Source organism: Alligator mississippiensis, chromosome 5, assembly GCF_030867095.1.
Source record: "Alligator mississippiensis isolate rAllMis1 chromosome 5, rAllMis1, whole genome shotgun sequence".
Taxonomy (NCBI): Eukaryota; Metazoa; Chordata; order Crocodylia; family Alligatoridae; genus Alligator; species Alligator mississippiensis.
In genome coordinates, this window is record NC_081828.1 from 34,598,390 (window position 1) to 34,613,030 (window position 14,641).

The 14,641-nt window shown below is 44.4% G+C and overlaps 1 protein-coding gene across 1 annotated transcript in view; it reads right to left on the bottom strand.

Moving 5' to 3' along the window:
• Positions 1–14,641, bottom strand: part of ALG14 (ALG14 UDP-N-acetylglucosaminyltransferase subunit) — a 39,922-nt gene that overhangs the window by 580 nt on the left and 24,701 nt on the right. The gene's annotated exons all lie outside the window — the stretch shown is intronic.

Here is a 14,641-nt window from a genome sequence, read left to right on the forward strand (position 1 = left end):
ATACAGGCAATCCAGCAGCATGATTTAAATTAACAGCCTGATGATTATGATTATTTTTAAAAGAGCTGTTAAAAAGATCACATTCTGAACTTTAAATGTTGCAGGGAGGAGGGAAGATTATTCCTTTTTTTAAAGGGTACATATACCTTACAGTACAGGAAGGTTTTGGAATCCAATGAATCTTAGGAGCATTGCTAGTGGAACAGACAAACAAATATTGGCCTTTAGGCTAGGGACACAAATTATACACAAACCAGTTTAAATGATCAGAAACTGTTTTCAACCTGTAACAGAGCATAAGTTCAGTGCACATAAACCAGTTTAAAAATGGCTGAAACTGGTTTGAGATGAACCTGGTTGAATACAGAGTCAGAGCAGAGTGGAATGGGGTGGTCAAAGATGCCACAGACTGCACAGGGTGGGTGGCAGCACCAGGGCTTGGAGGGTGGCCATAGCCCCCCTAAGCCCTCCCATAGTGCCCTTGCCATGTGCTCCACATAGTCTGAGGCAGCTCTAACTGCCCCCCCTCCTCTCCCACCCCTGCCCACAGTGCAGACCCCCCACTGGGAACAGGCTTGAGCTCCCAGGACACCATGAGAGTGGCTGCTGCCCCCGTCAGGGTCACTGCCCCCTCGCTGCTCTAGTGGTAGGATCAGGGCTGCAGCCAGAGGCCAGCCAGCATAGCCCCCTTACGCACCGGGGCAGGAACGGGATTTATTTCCCCTCTCCCTCTGGTGTCTGGGGGAGGGGGCAAGAAAGGAGCTTCTTTTGCTGCTTGCCCTGTGCAGGGAGTGAGTGATGGCAGTGGTTGAGGTGGGCAGACCCCAGATGTGGTCCCCTGGGGGCAGAGGGGGCAGAGTGGGGAATAAATTTCATTCCTGCCCCCTCTGACTCAGGGGGCTATGCTGGCTGCCGTCTGGCCACACCTCTGCTGCTGTGGCAGCGAGGGGAGAGCACCAGGCAGACCCTGGCTCAGGTCCCTGCCGATGGGATGGGGAGAGGAAAATTAAACCCCTGCCCTGAACTCACTTGAGGTTACTGCTAGTGCTGGCCACACCCTGCCCCCCAGCACAGCTTTCCTGCAGCCAAGGGGGTGCTCAAATGACCCCCAGCTTCTGGCATGAACCACTGCAGGCATGTGCCTGCATTTCCTGAATGTCTCTTCACTTGCAAACGAAACTGGTTCAATCTAGGCAGGTTAGACTAACCTGCAAAGACTGAATCAATTCAGGCTCCAGCTTAAGTTATACACTTAACATTCTGAGTTCACAATTTTCTAGTTCCTAAAGATTTTACTGCTGTTTATTTTTGGTAGAAAGTTGAATACAGTACATTTTGACAGATTCCTCATAGGACCTCTCCTGATTGCCATGAGTTTTCCAAGATGATGGCCAGCAGCTCTGCAATCACATTGGCCAACTTCCTCAGCACCCTTGGGTGCATCCTGTCCACCCCATGGACTGTACACATCCAGTTTTTCTAAATAGTTCCTAACCTGTTCTTTTGCCATTGTTGGCTGCTCACCTGTTCCCCAAACTGTGCTGTCAGGTGCAGTAATCTGGGAGCTGACATTGCCTGGGAAGGCTGAGGTGAAAAAGGCATTGAGCACTTCAGCCTTTCCTGCAATGTCTCTCACTAGGTTGCCTCCTTTGTTCAGTAATGGACCCACGCTTTCCCTAATCTTCCTCTTGGTGCTGACATACTTGTAGAATGTTATCCCATTGCAACGCCTGTGTCATCTTCCCTTTTTCTTCATCACACACATTCCTGTGGCTTTTACTTGGAGAGGATAACTCTAAATTCCAGGTGTGGCTCCATGAATATTGCCCACAGGATGTGCTACTTGCCTCTAAAAGCTCACTTTCTGGCATTAAAAACCTGCATCTTAGGTTTGTCAGGCACAAGTCAGTGGCATTCAAGGAGTTAATCCACCGATACCACTGAATATCACATATGTTTTTTAACATTTTATAAAATAGTCTTGCTGACAGTGGAAGATTCATGTTCTGTGCATGCCTGAAATTGCAAGAGCAACATCCCACCTAGAAATCACTGATGTAATGAAATGGGAATTCCTCTGAAAAAATCTTGTTCAACCTGTCTTACTCTATCTCAAGTGTCACCAGATAAGACACCTATGAGACAAGATAATCGATTTCCCATTGCCTGGAATTTAGAACAATCAACGGACATACGGGAAAATTTTGAGAAAACTAGTAGGGTATGAAACAGACACATAGATAAATTTAAGACCAATACACTTAAGGAAAACTGTTGAAAACCCAGTATGCAATACTCTCCACCCAATGCAGGAGTACTGAGGGTTGGAAGCATCTACAGATATCCTAAAGCTTAGAAAGAAGTTTGAGAAAAGATGGGCTTTTCTAGAAAATAGAAAAGATTCCTAGTTAGTACATTTCAAAGGAACATGAACAATTTAAAAGTAGAGCTCAAAGAAAGAGATAGTCCATTCTGAGAGAAAAGAACGTTCTCAAACTGATACTGAATACAAGTATCTCCCAGTAGGAATGACTGTCATCCTGTGAGACAGAACTGAATCCCTGTCAGGTAACAGAGGAGCACGGAATCTAGAAGGGCAATTCAGGATTAGTATTTCAGGGTCTTTTATCAACTATTTTATTTGTTCTAACTCAAGGGCTGGCTCGCAGAATCTGTGCATAGCACTAAATAGATTGTCTTCTTTGAAGATCTAGTGCCATATTTTCTGGTCTGGCTAAACTCCAGCAAGTGCATTATCAAAAATATGTGTGGGTGTAAGGGGGTAGTATTTATTTGTGGTTCTTTCACTCTGGGGCTAGTTGGGGACTGGTGTAAATTACACCTGTCTGACTATGGGACACAAGGGATTGTTCCAGTAGCTAAAATACCTACAACTACATTAGCTTTATATCAGGGATGTCAAACTCACCAGGCCCTGTGGGTCTGATAAATGGCACAGGCAGGTTTGTGGCCTGGATCAGGCCTGCAGACCATCTCTGCATGCTGGATCCAGCATGTGGGTCCAGTCTGGTGTGGACACTGCAGTGCTCATCCTAGACTGGCACAACACACATCCTGGACCAACGCTGCATGCAGCAAGATCTCCAAGATCTATGGGCAGCACTGCAGGCTGAATGATACCCATGGGCTGTATCTTGGACATTCCTACTTTAGGTTATTCAGTTAATTGATTGTCTCTGTTAAACTCCAGCTGTTTTGGTTTGGTTTGTTTTCATATATGGACCTATATACAGTAAGAAGCTCTCTAACATCAAGTTTGAGTAATTTTATAAAACACTGTACAGTGAATGAAACAATGGAATAATATAATTTTAAAACTAAATGTGAGGTGTAAAATGTTTATTATATAACACCAAACTCCTCCCTGCACCTTTCCTCTCTCTTGTACTGCTTCTGGAAGTACACCACAAAGTGTGTGGAACTAGTACTTTTTCTAGGTAATGAATTCTCTTGCAATTATATGTCTAATGCTGCAAGGCACTAACAGTGCCATTAAATGGTTAGTGTCCTTCACTTCCATGGTCTGATGAATGCATAAGTTCTTAATAACTCCCATATTGAAACTCTAGTAATTTCTGTCATCTTGCTTTAGACATTTTTTGCTGCTGCTGAAAAGGCATCAAATGAGGCCTGTAGTCTTTTTTCCCCCAGTTTAGTACACAGTGAACTCCGACACATGGTATCCACTGCAGATGAAAGCTGCTTCAGTGTAAATGAATGCAACAATGCATCAGAATGACATTTATTAGCTAATATACTGAAACCAGAGCTCACAGCTGTACCAGGATTAAATGTCAGGCAAATGGCTTTAAAAAAAGGGCAGAAAACTTGCAAGATGAATTACATTTCTTTAGACAAACAAACTCATTTATAACTGTAACTAAATACGGCAGCACTTCTGATGATTCTAAGATATAGCTGTCAGAAAAGAGTACAGCAAAGTCCGTTCAAACTTAGTGGACATTTAGAAAATTAACACTAGACTATTTTACATATGGAAACTGTCAACATTTCCTGCCCTCTTATCTTAGTTAGGGGAATTCCACAGAGACTGATCATTGTGAGCTTGACAACACGATAGAAACTCATTGCTTTCTGTACTCTGGGATAGATTCTGGATCGTGACAGGAGGAACATTTGGCATAGCTTGGCAGTAGCGTGCAAAGATTTTTTGAAGACTTGTGTTCTGTTCATTTAATCCTGACATTGTCCAGCTGTAGGGCCAGTTCCTTACAAATTTATGGAAGCCCTCAGGTTTCTCCAGTTTCCGCTGACTACTAATGCCCTCCCCAGTCACCTCTTAAGCATGTGTAGGATGATTTAGGAACAGTGCACCCTACATCTGTACAAGGTTGGACCCATGTCATCCTTTCCAACCCTCTGATTCCATGATTAACCAGGATGGGGGTAGGAGGTGGACACTACAGAATTGTTAACGTGTCTCAATGCCGCCCAAAGATTCCAGGCAGCTTTGTGCCAAGCTTGTGACCCACATTAGAAACTCCTCTTAACCAGAGCATGATCTTAGTATACTCATTTATGTAAAAAATAAGTAACTATGAAGGAAAAGGAACTTCAGTATCTAACACACTTTAAAAAAATAGAACCTAGCAAAACACCTCCTTATGAAAAAGTACTGATTTTTTGTTGCATCCTGTCCTTCCTTCTTTTATAGATGGTCTGCTGTCTGCAGATTGCTTGGGACTTGCACTTTCAGTATACTTTTCAGAAATGTTTAAATTATTTAGGGGCGTAAACCCTATTTTCAGAACTGACAGACACTGATAGACAGCATTTTAAAGGCATCCAGACATCTAAAGAGGCAGATAGAAACCTACTGAATTTTTCAAAACCATCTAGGCTAGCAGTCAGCAACATTTTCTGGCTGCAGGCCAGAATGACCCAGCTTGGGTTAGAGATGGACGGGCACTAGGCCTCCACCTCCGCTTCTTTCTATATAGTACAGAAAGAAGACCTCCTACAACCACTGTTTCTTCCAGCAGGAGCAGGGGAAGAGGACCACTGCCAACTCCCTCTCCCCGCTCTGCTGCCAAAACCCCATGTCTGTCGGCTGTATCTGGCCCACAGGCCAGGTTGATTATGAGTGATCTAGGTATTTAACACTCCGGGAGTTAGACATCAAGATGCTTTTAAAAATCCCTAGCTTACCTGAATTTTGGGGTAATTGAATGCTTAAAAAAAAATCTATCTTTAAGAGCCTACTTCACTAGAAGTTGGTTATATTTATGAACAAGTCCTTTTTTAAATGTTACCCTGTGCCTTCAAATGTGTCTAAAATGTAATACAGTTTAAATGTCATGACTGCTGTAAGCAGGGCATAAGCCACAGAGAAGATGTTCAGTCTTAATGGAGTATACCTCCACTGCTTGGGCCTGTAGGGGGGCTGTCAGGAAAGCTAAGGTGGACATAGAGCTAGGACTAGCGTCCAAGATCAAAGATAATAAAAAGACCTTTTTCAAATATATAGGGAGGATGAAGAAGGCACCCGGAAACGTGGGGCCCCTGAAAGATACGCTGGGCAATCTGGTGGTTGCGCCAGAGGAGAAGGCAGACCTCTTTAACAAATTCTTCACCTCTGTTTTCTTGTGCAGGGACCGGGACTCCCCCACCGTGATTCAAGACGGACTTGAGGGGAACGCCTCCAGACCTAAGGTTGAGGAGGACCGGGTTCTGGAGGGGCTGGACGTGTTCAAAACAGCAGGTCCAGATGCTCTCCACCCCAGGGTGTTGAGGGAGCTAGCAGGGGTTATTGCAGGGCCCTTGGGACGGCTTTATGAGCGCTCATGGTGCTCGGGCCAGGTGCCAGATGATTGGAAGATAGCCAATGTGGTCCCCATCTTTAAAAAAGGGAGGAAGGACCCAGGCAACTATAGGCCTATCAGTCTTACCTCAATCCTGGGGAAACTCTTTGAGATCATCAAGGAGCACATCTGTGATGGGCCGACATCGGGGATGATGCTCAAGGGCAACCAGCATGGTTTCATTAGGGGCAGGTCATGTCAGACCAACCTGATTGCCTTTTACGATCAGGTCACAAAAGCATTGGATGCAGGTGTTGCCGTGGATGTAGTCTTTCTGGACTTCAGCAAGGCCTTTGACACTGTCAACCACCCCATCCTCATTAAAAAACTAGGCAACTGTGGCATTGATACCTACACAGTCAGATGGATTGCAAATTGGCTGAAGGGTTGTACTCAGAGGGTGGTGGTGGATGGGTCATATTTGACCTGGGGGGAAGTGGGCAGCAGAGTCCCCCAGGGCTCGATCGTTGGGCCTGCACTGTTCAATTTCTTTATCAGCGATTTGGATGATGGGGTGAAAAGCAACCTGTTCAAATTTGCTGATGATACCAAAATTTGGGGTGAGGTGGGCACGCTAGTAGGGAGGGAGAGACTGCAGCAAGACCTGGATAGGTTGCAGGGGTAGGCTAACAAAAACAGGATGTGTTTCAATACTGACAAGTGTAGGGTGCTGCACTTGGGCAGTAGTAACTGGCAGCACACTTATAAGATGGGAAACTCCCTTCTTGAGAGCATGGAGGCAGAAAGGGATCTTGGAGTCGTTACTGACTCCAAGATGAACATGGGCTGACAATGAGAGGTCACGGTCAGCAGGGCCGACCAGACCCTATCATGCATTGACAGGTGCATCTCAAGTAGGGCCAAGGAGGTGATCCTCCCCATCTACGCAACACTGGTCAGGCCACAGCTGGAGTACTGTGTCCAGTTCTGGGCACCCCACTTCAAGAGGGATGTGGACAACATTGAGAGGGTACAGAGGAGGGCCACCCGCATGATCCGGCGACAGCAGGGCAGACCCTACAATGAGAGGCTACGGGACCTGAACCTGTTCAGCCTTCACAAGAGAAGGCTGAGGGGGACCTGGTGACCATCTATAAACTCACTAGGGGGGACCACAAGGGTTTGGGGGAGACCTTGTTTCCCCTAGTGCCCCTTGGGATAACAAGGAATAACGGCCACAAGTTGTTGGAGACTAGGTTTAGATTAGACATCCGTAAGAACTACTTCACAGTCAGGGCGGCTAGGATCTGGAACCAACTTCCAAGGGAAGTGGTGCTGGCTCTTACCTTGGGGGTCTTGAAGAAGAGGCTTGATGCCTATCTGGCTGGGGTCATTTGAGCCCAGTTTTCTTCCTGCTCAGGCAGGGGGTCAGACTTGAAGATCTGCAAGGTCCCTTCCGACCCTACTTCTATGAGTCTATGATATGATTCTTAATGACAAGTCAAATATTCTCTTCTGTGAATGCCATATTTTATCACTGCTTGTAAATATTGTAAAATAGATGACTATTACAATATGTTAGATTGGGGTAGGCAAAATATATTCTGCAGGCCAGATCTGGCCCACCAACAGATCCAATCACGCCCATGGATGGACAGCTGCAAAATAACTGGATCTGGCCTATGGGTGGGCAGTGGCTCTGGCTGCTATGTGGTGCCAGGCAGGCAGGCAGCACTGCTTCTACCCAGCAGCATTGGGTATCACCTGTGGACCTGGGTGGGCCTTCTACCATACCAGGCAGGAGGCAGCATCAGCTGTGGACCCTGCTGGTAGGTTCAGAAGCCTGGACACAGAACCTGCCAGTGGCACCCACAGCTGACGCCCCCTCCCTCTGGCACAGTGGAAGCTCCTGCCCAGAGCCCCTACCCAGAACCTGCCGGTGGTATCAGTTGTGGACTCATGCAGGAGCTGCTGCTGTGCCAGGCAGGCACCAGTGTCAGCTGTGGAACCTGCTGGCTGTGCCTGCAGCTGATGCCACCACCTGCCTGGCGCGGCAGCAGCTCCTGCCTCGGTCCACAGTTGATGCTGCTGGCAAGTTTTGGGTCGGGGCTGTGGGTGGGAACTTCCATTGTACCAGGAGGGTGTCAGCGGCATCAATATGGACACTGGTGGCAGGTTCTGTATCTGGGCTCCCGAACCTACCAATAGAATCCACAGCTGCTGCTGCTGCCTTCCCACTGTGGCAGACTACAGCACTGGTGGGTTCTGGAAGGAGAGGGAGAGAGAGAAAAGAGAGAAGTGAATACTCCTCCTTGGTAGCTACCCTGTTTCCACAGCCTGTATACCTCTTTCCTTGTCCTCAGGCTTTCCTGGACTTCCCTGTTCAGCCAAGAGGGCTTCTTGGCTCCTTTGCCTCCTTTTATGCACAATGGAATTGTCTCCTTCTGCGCCCGTAGGATTGATTCCTTGAGGAATGACCACTCTTCCTGGACCCCCATTTCACCAATGCTCTTGAGATTTAACGCCTCACTAACTAATCTCCTGAGCACACTGGTCAGCCTTTCTGAAGCCTAGCACTTCAGCCCTGTTGGTTAGTTTACCCACCCTTCACCGGATAGTGAATTCAATCAATTGATTGTCACTATTCCCTAAGCTACCTTGTACCTGCAGATTCCATAGTTTCATAGTTGGTAGGATTGGAAGGAGCCTGAGCAGATCATCAAGTCTGACCCCCTGCCATGGGCAGAAAAGAATGCTGGGGTCAAACGACCCCGGCAAAGTGTCTATCTAGCCTCCTTCTGAAGACCCCCAGGGTAGGAGCGAGCACCACTTCCCTTGGAAGTTGGTTCCCCATCAGGTCATCCCTTGTAGCTAACACCAAGCCCAGCAAGGCATTTCCCCTAGTGGGATCGTATACCTCCTGCGTTAGTTGGAGGTGCTGTATGCAGGTTAAGAACCTGCGTGAGTGGTTAGAGTTGGCTGACTGCTCCTCCCAGCAGATGTCAGGGTAGTTTAGGTCACCCATGACAACCATATCTTTTGATTGTATGGCTCCTGAGAGCTGTCTGGAGAATTCCAGGTCTAGCTCATCCTCCTGGTGTGGCGGTTTATAGTGGACCCCCCACTACCCAGTCCCTTTCCCCCCTTGTATCCTGACCCACAGTACCTCAGTTTGGCAGTTCTCTTTTTAGGGAGAAAAAGGTAGTCTATGAGGGAGAAAAAGAATTTATGATGCAGATATATGTACCTTGCAAACGATGCAAAATACAGCTATTTTTTTCACTGGTATATGTTTTTCTGTAAGGTATCTATTTTAATATTCTTTTACTGATCTATAAAGGTATTTAGTGACCATGGTCTAGCTTGTTTTATCATTTTCTATTCTTAGGTTTTTTCCCTTGGATTTCTGAATCAGCTGACTCCTGAGCATGCTCTAATTACTGTCCTGCGACTCTGGAAACCAGAGCTTTCCAGCCTTAGCTGTGCAACCAGCTCTCTTGATATTTGGACAGTCATTCTCTTGCAGTCTGTAAAATTCAAATCAAGAATAATTTGTTCACTGATGCTTTCAACTGATTTTTATACTTAATACATTTATAGCAAAGGGGAAAGAGGTAGGTGCTTGTTATCCAGATGTAGGTCCTGGGACTCAGAAAACCAGGGTTCCATTTTTTTCTGCTATTGCCTCACCATGGGATCCTCAGCAAATCATTTAACCTATTGACATGAGTTTCTTCAGCCCTAACATAAGCAGAGAGAGGTAGTTGGCCATGTTCATCTGAAGTCAGGCAAAAGGCAGGGCAGGGTGGTACCTTAATGACTAACTGGTATAGAGAGGCATAAGCTTCCATAGGTGACAGCCTAAAAATGTTTGGGATAGACTATATCTTTTTTAAAGATTTAGTACCCTAACTCTTGATGTCATCTACAAGAGTTTAAACAAACATTTCTGAGTTCTGCATTCCAAAGCCAGCTAAGAATAGATTTGACAATTCTTACATTTTCTAAAGTAAAAAATCCAAACAGTATAGGTTGTTGCTTTTGTTGGGGAAAGGGAGATGGCAGGAAGGTTTTCAAGCCTTCTCTAGACACCAAAAAGACCACTGAAGTAAGTACCAATTTTTTGTGCCATTTGGAGATGTTATCAACAGCTTTTCCCCTGACCAGATTATAAAACTAGTTCAAATGTTGTGTCCTGTTGCTGTCAGTAGGTAACAATCTGAAATCCTATAACACAAATCAAGATGAAAAGAATGAGATAAATTTACCCCAGCGTACAATTTGCTGGTTTCAGTGATGTTATACCAGTGATATAGCCCCAGGTCTTTAAACCACTTGAATTAACAATAACAAGCCCCTGACCTTCTATCAACTGAAGTTATCTTTATTTCATACAAACACTACTGATCTAACTGGGATGCCTTTCTGATCCATGTTGTTTAAAAGAGCTGAACGTATTCCTCACTACTTTTTCTTGTGCTGCATATGCAGAAAAATCTAGGTCCCTAGCATGGCCTGCTCCTTTGGACTCTGGGCCTGGCCCTTCCCTTTCCCTTCTCCAAGTTGCTTGCCATTCTTTTTTTAGATACAAGAATTCCCAATTGCAATATCAAAGATAAAGCATCAAAGGTACCATAGTATAATTGCAATCTTGCCAGTCAGTGATCAGGAGCTGTTGAAGTGGCCAATCCAGTGATCCATGGATTCCATATGATCTGCTTGAAGGATCCAGTTGCCAGGATTTGGGACATGGCTCTTAGTCATCCTTAGTCATACTCTCTAAGTCATCTTTTAGCACACCCCAGAGTTCTAAGTAGCATCCTGACTGAGCCTGTATCTGAATGGTCTCCTAATCAAAAAGCCCTAGGAAATTTCTTGGCTTGTAGATGCTATTTAAGATAAAGGCATGTCTTTTTTCATCCTTATCACAAAATGGAGACTACTGTTGTGGACTGTTCACTCCAAAGAGGAAGACAAAAATAAAACCTAAAAATTATTAAATATAAAGCATACATTGGCAATAACTCTAAACCACTGTTGTCAATGCAATTTTCATTATACATGTAAAAGCATCCACTACATTAACATTTTGGATCATTTGGATGGTAAAATGTAACTAATTATTATATGTATAACAATATATTCCTAAATTTGCCACTTAGATAGACAGTGTTTTCTCATACAACACAAGCCTATTCTTAATGGTGGTTGGTATTTCCTTTCAATGCAAAAGCTGGTGTTATTGAAGTATCTGCAGCAGGATGCTAAGGGCAAGGAATAGATATCACAACTAGACTGCAATGAATTCAATTATTGGCTCATTTTTATTTGTTTTGAAAGATGGTAACTTATGTGCTGTGTATGTAAATTATACAATGAAAAAAATAGGAAACTATTTTCAGTTCAGAGGCTAATTGTAAATGGGAGCCTCGATTTCAGTGTGATCTTAACACTAACACTGACTCTCTATGGGGATTTAGGGAAATCATTTAACTTCACTTACTCATTTTACCAATGCAGTATAACACTGCTTGCTTACTTACCTATCAAGGATAACTGAACATTCATGAAGCACTTCATAGATGAAAACTGACTACAGCATCCTATACAGACTTACAAATTAACTTTAAAGTAGCTCACTTGGGGTACTTCAGCCATGGCAGCACAGAGCTCAGCATGAGCTAATTAACCAAGCTATGGAGTACTTCTGGAACTGAAATGTAGGCATACTGTATGTAAGAAATACTAAAGAAAAAGAAGACTCCAATGTGTTCATTAATCCTGGTTGAATACTTAATTTTAATTTTGTGTGGTTTAACTTCACTTTTTTTTAATACTATGCAACTTACAGAGCTTATCTTTTTCTTTTCCTACTGTGGTTTCTCTTCTACATGTTGAATGTTTTGATCCAAAAAGAACAATACAAGATGAGACATAATATGAAAACAGTCCAGTACTAGACAAATTATGGAAAAAGTGCACAAAAGATCTTACCAGATTATTCTTAATACTAGCATCACAAAAAGTTCACTTACTCAAAAGTGAATAGGGAACTGAGGGCACCACCCAGATCTTGTGGCTTACCACAAAGATCTAATGAGAATTGTGCTATAAGGAACAATAACTTATTATCCATTGTGACAATCTGCTAAAATGCTATGAATTTAAGACATTTTGAGCATGGTACACAGAATGGAAAATCTTAGCTAAGTGAAATAAAGGTCTCCATTCATATAGTTTCACTGTGTGAGCATTTCTGTACAAAATATCCAAGTTTGCTACAGAGCCTTTAACCAGCTTAAGAACTGGCCATGTGCACTGATGTGTACAAATCCTGCTAGTTAAGAAAGAGTAATAGGTTGCTGGACATCTAATCAGCCCTACCCTGCCACACCTGAAGCAGGTATCAGATTGCAGAGAGAGCTCTCTCAGCTGATAGCTGGCTAGGAAAGAGAAAGCAAACCTTTCAGGGTTTGCAGGAATGAAAACTTCACTTTTACTAGACTCTCCCTGTGGAAAGATAAACCTACAGGAGACAACTGGTTTGTTAATTGCAAAAGACTGACTTCAGCTTACCAAAACTCTGGTGAGAGGGATGTATTGCTTGCTTAGTTCTCTACCTAGGCTATGTTCAGTGTGTACTAGGAATTTAGCTTCAATAGGGTGGGAGAGTTTGTCCAAGTGTTTATTTTGAACTTCGCCTACCTTAGAAGGGTTTGGGATATTCGTGCGCCCTTGCCAGCAAGCTAGGTCACCTCAGTCTGGAATGTGGTAGAGGCTGATGGATCTGATCAAAGACAAGTAGGAAACTAAAGCAGAAGTGCAATCAGACCATGCCATGCCACCAGATGCCCATGATGGATGTGGCCCACAGCACATTATGCTGCTTATTTCTGACATATTGTACCTATCTATAAGAACAGAGGCCAAGATTTGCAGAAGTGATTACTGACTTTTTTGGGTGCCCAACCTGACACTGAGGACGGTCTAGCTTTCAGCTACTAATGAGCACTTTAATTATGAAAATGTAAAGCGTCTCAAGTTGAACAGTTAAATCTTTTCTCATTCTTTAAGATCCTAGTCATACAACTTTTCTGAAAAAAAAACTGAACTTCAAATATGATTTTTAGCATGAGCCCTGACTCTGCAATTGCTCAGCACTCTCAGGGCTTACTGCCTTCAGGATGCAATGGATGCCACACTGCGCCCCCTCACACAAAGCACAAGTAGAAAAAACTTTGCCTGGAGATCAGTGAAAGATATAAAAGGGAAAGTAGTCCTCCCCCAACCCAGAGGCAAATCATGCAAACCCTGTGCTGCAGTCTGCTACTTCCCCCTTACTGGCCCTTGAGCATACTAGGTATGCCAATCTAAGTCAATGCATCCCCAACAATGTTGACCTTTTTATGCTGCAGAGGCAACCTTTTCCAGGACTTCTCTTCAGCTCTATTCACTGAACGGTGAAACATCAGATCTGCTGCACTTGGGGCCTTCTGATCCCCAGTCAAAACAATTTCAGTTAAAGGCCTCACCTTATATTCTTCAACATTTCTAGCAGGACCAAAAGGAATCTCTGGTGCACAAAGATTTGCAGGATCAGTCACTCCTATATGTAAATGACTGAAAAGAATGCTAAATTTGTACTTTTCCTCAACAAAAATATATAGCAGAAAAATATTTGCCTGGACTGATAAAAGCTAGAGTCCCCACAGGTTTTAGTGTTACAAATGTTTTGGGCTCCACAATTGAAAAAGGATGTGGAGAAGCTTGAGAGAGTCCAGAGAAGAGCCACGCGCATGATCAGAGGTCAGGGAAGCAGACCCTACGATGATAGGCTGAGAGCCATGGGGCTCTTTAGCCTGAAAAAGCGCAGGCTCAGGGGTGATCTGATGGCCACCTATAAGTTTATCAGGGGTGACCACCAGTATCTGGAGGAACGTTTGTTCACCAGAGCGCCCCAAGGGAAGACGAGGTCAAATGGTCACAAACTACTACAAGATCATTTCAGGCTGGACATAAGGAAGAATTTCTTTACTGTCCGAGCCCCCAAGGTCTGGAACAGCCTGCCACTGGAGGTGGTTCAAGCGCCTACATTGAACACCTTCAAGATGAAACTGGATGCTTCTCTTGCTGGGATCCTATGACCCCAGCTGACTTCCTGCCCTTTGGGCAGGGGGCTGGACTCGATGATCTTCCGAGGTCCCTTCCAGCCCTAATGTCTATGAAATCTATGAAATCTATGAAATATGTAGCTTTTGGCTTGACCAGATACTGTGCATGGTGTTTAGAAACTTAGGACATCTTTACATATGCTCTGGGGATGGTGGTGGGGGAGGCACTTTAATTAGAGCAGCTCTGAGAGCCGCTCTAATTAAAGCACCCACAGCATCTCATGTATTCAGTGTCCCAAGCTTCAAAATGGTAGCAGAGGCGCTTTAACTAAAGCACCCCACCACCATTTTGAAGCACAGGGATGCTGAATACTTGAGACGGGGAGGCTGCTGGAGTACGCTAATTAGCATGGTCCAGCAGACTTGATTAATCCAGTCTGCTCTGACACGCTGTAATTACAGCGCATCAGAGTAGCATCCCCACATGTCTACAGGCACCCTTAATTCTTAGGTGCTAGCTTGCATGTCAGAAGTTATAGACCAATGCTCTCAATGCAATTCTAACATTTGTTCCACCCCTTCCAAGTCTTGTAAACTACTGAACGTGATATTCTGCCAAGAATGTGGGGAGCTGTGGATCACTGAGCACACTTTCACCCACAGACAGTTAAATATAAGCAGTTATTTCACATGCTACATATCTAAAAACTTTTTATTGCCGATAAAACCTATTTTAGTTTAATTCTG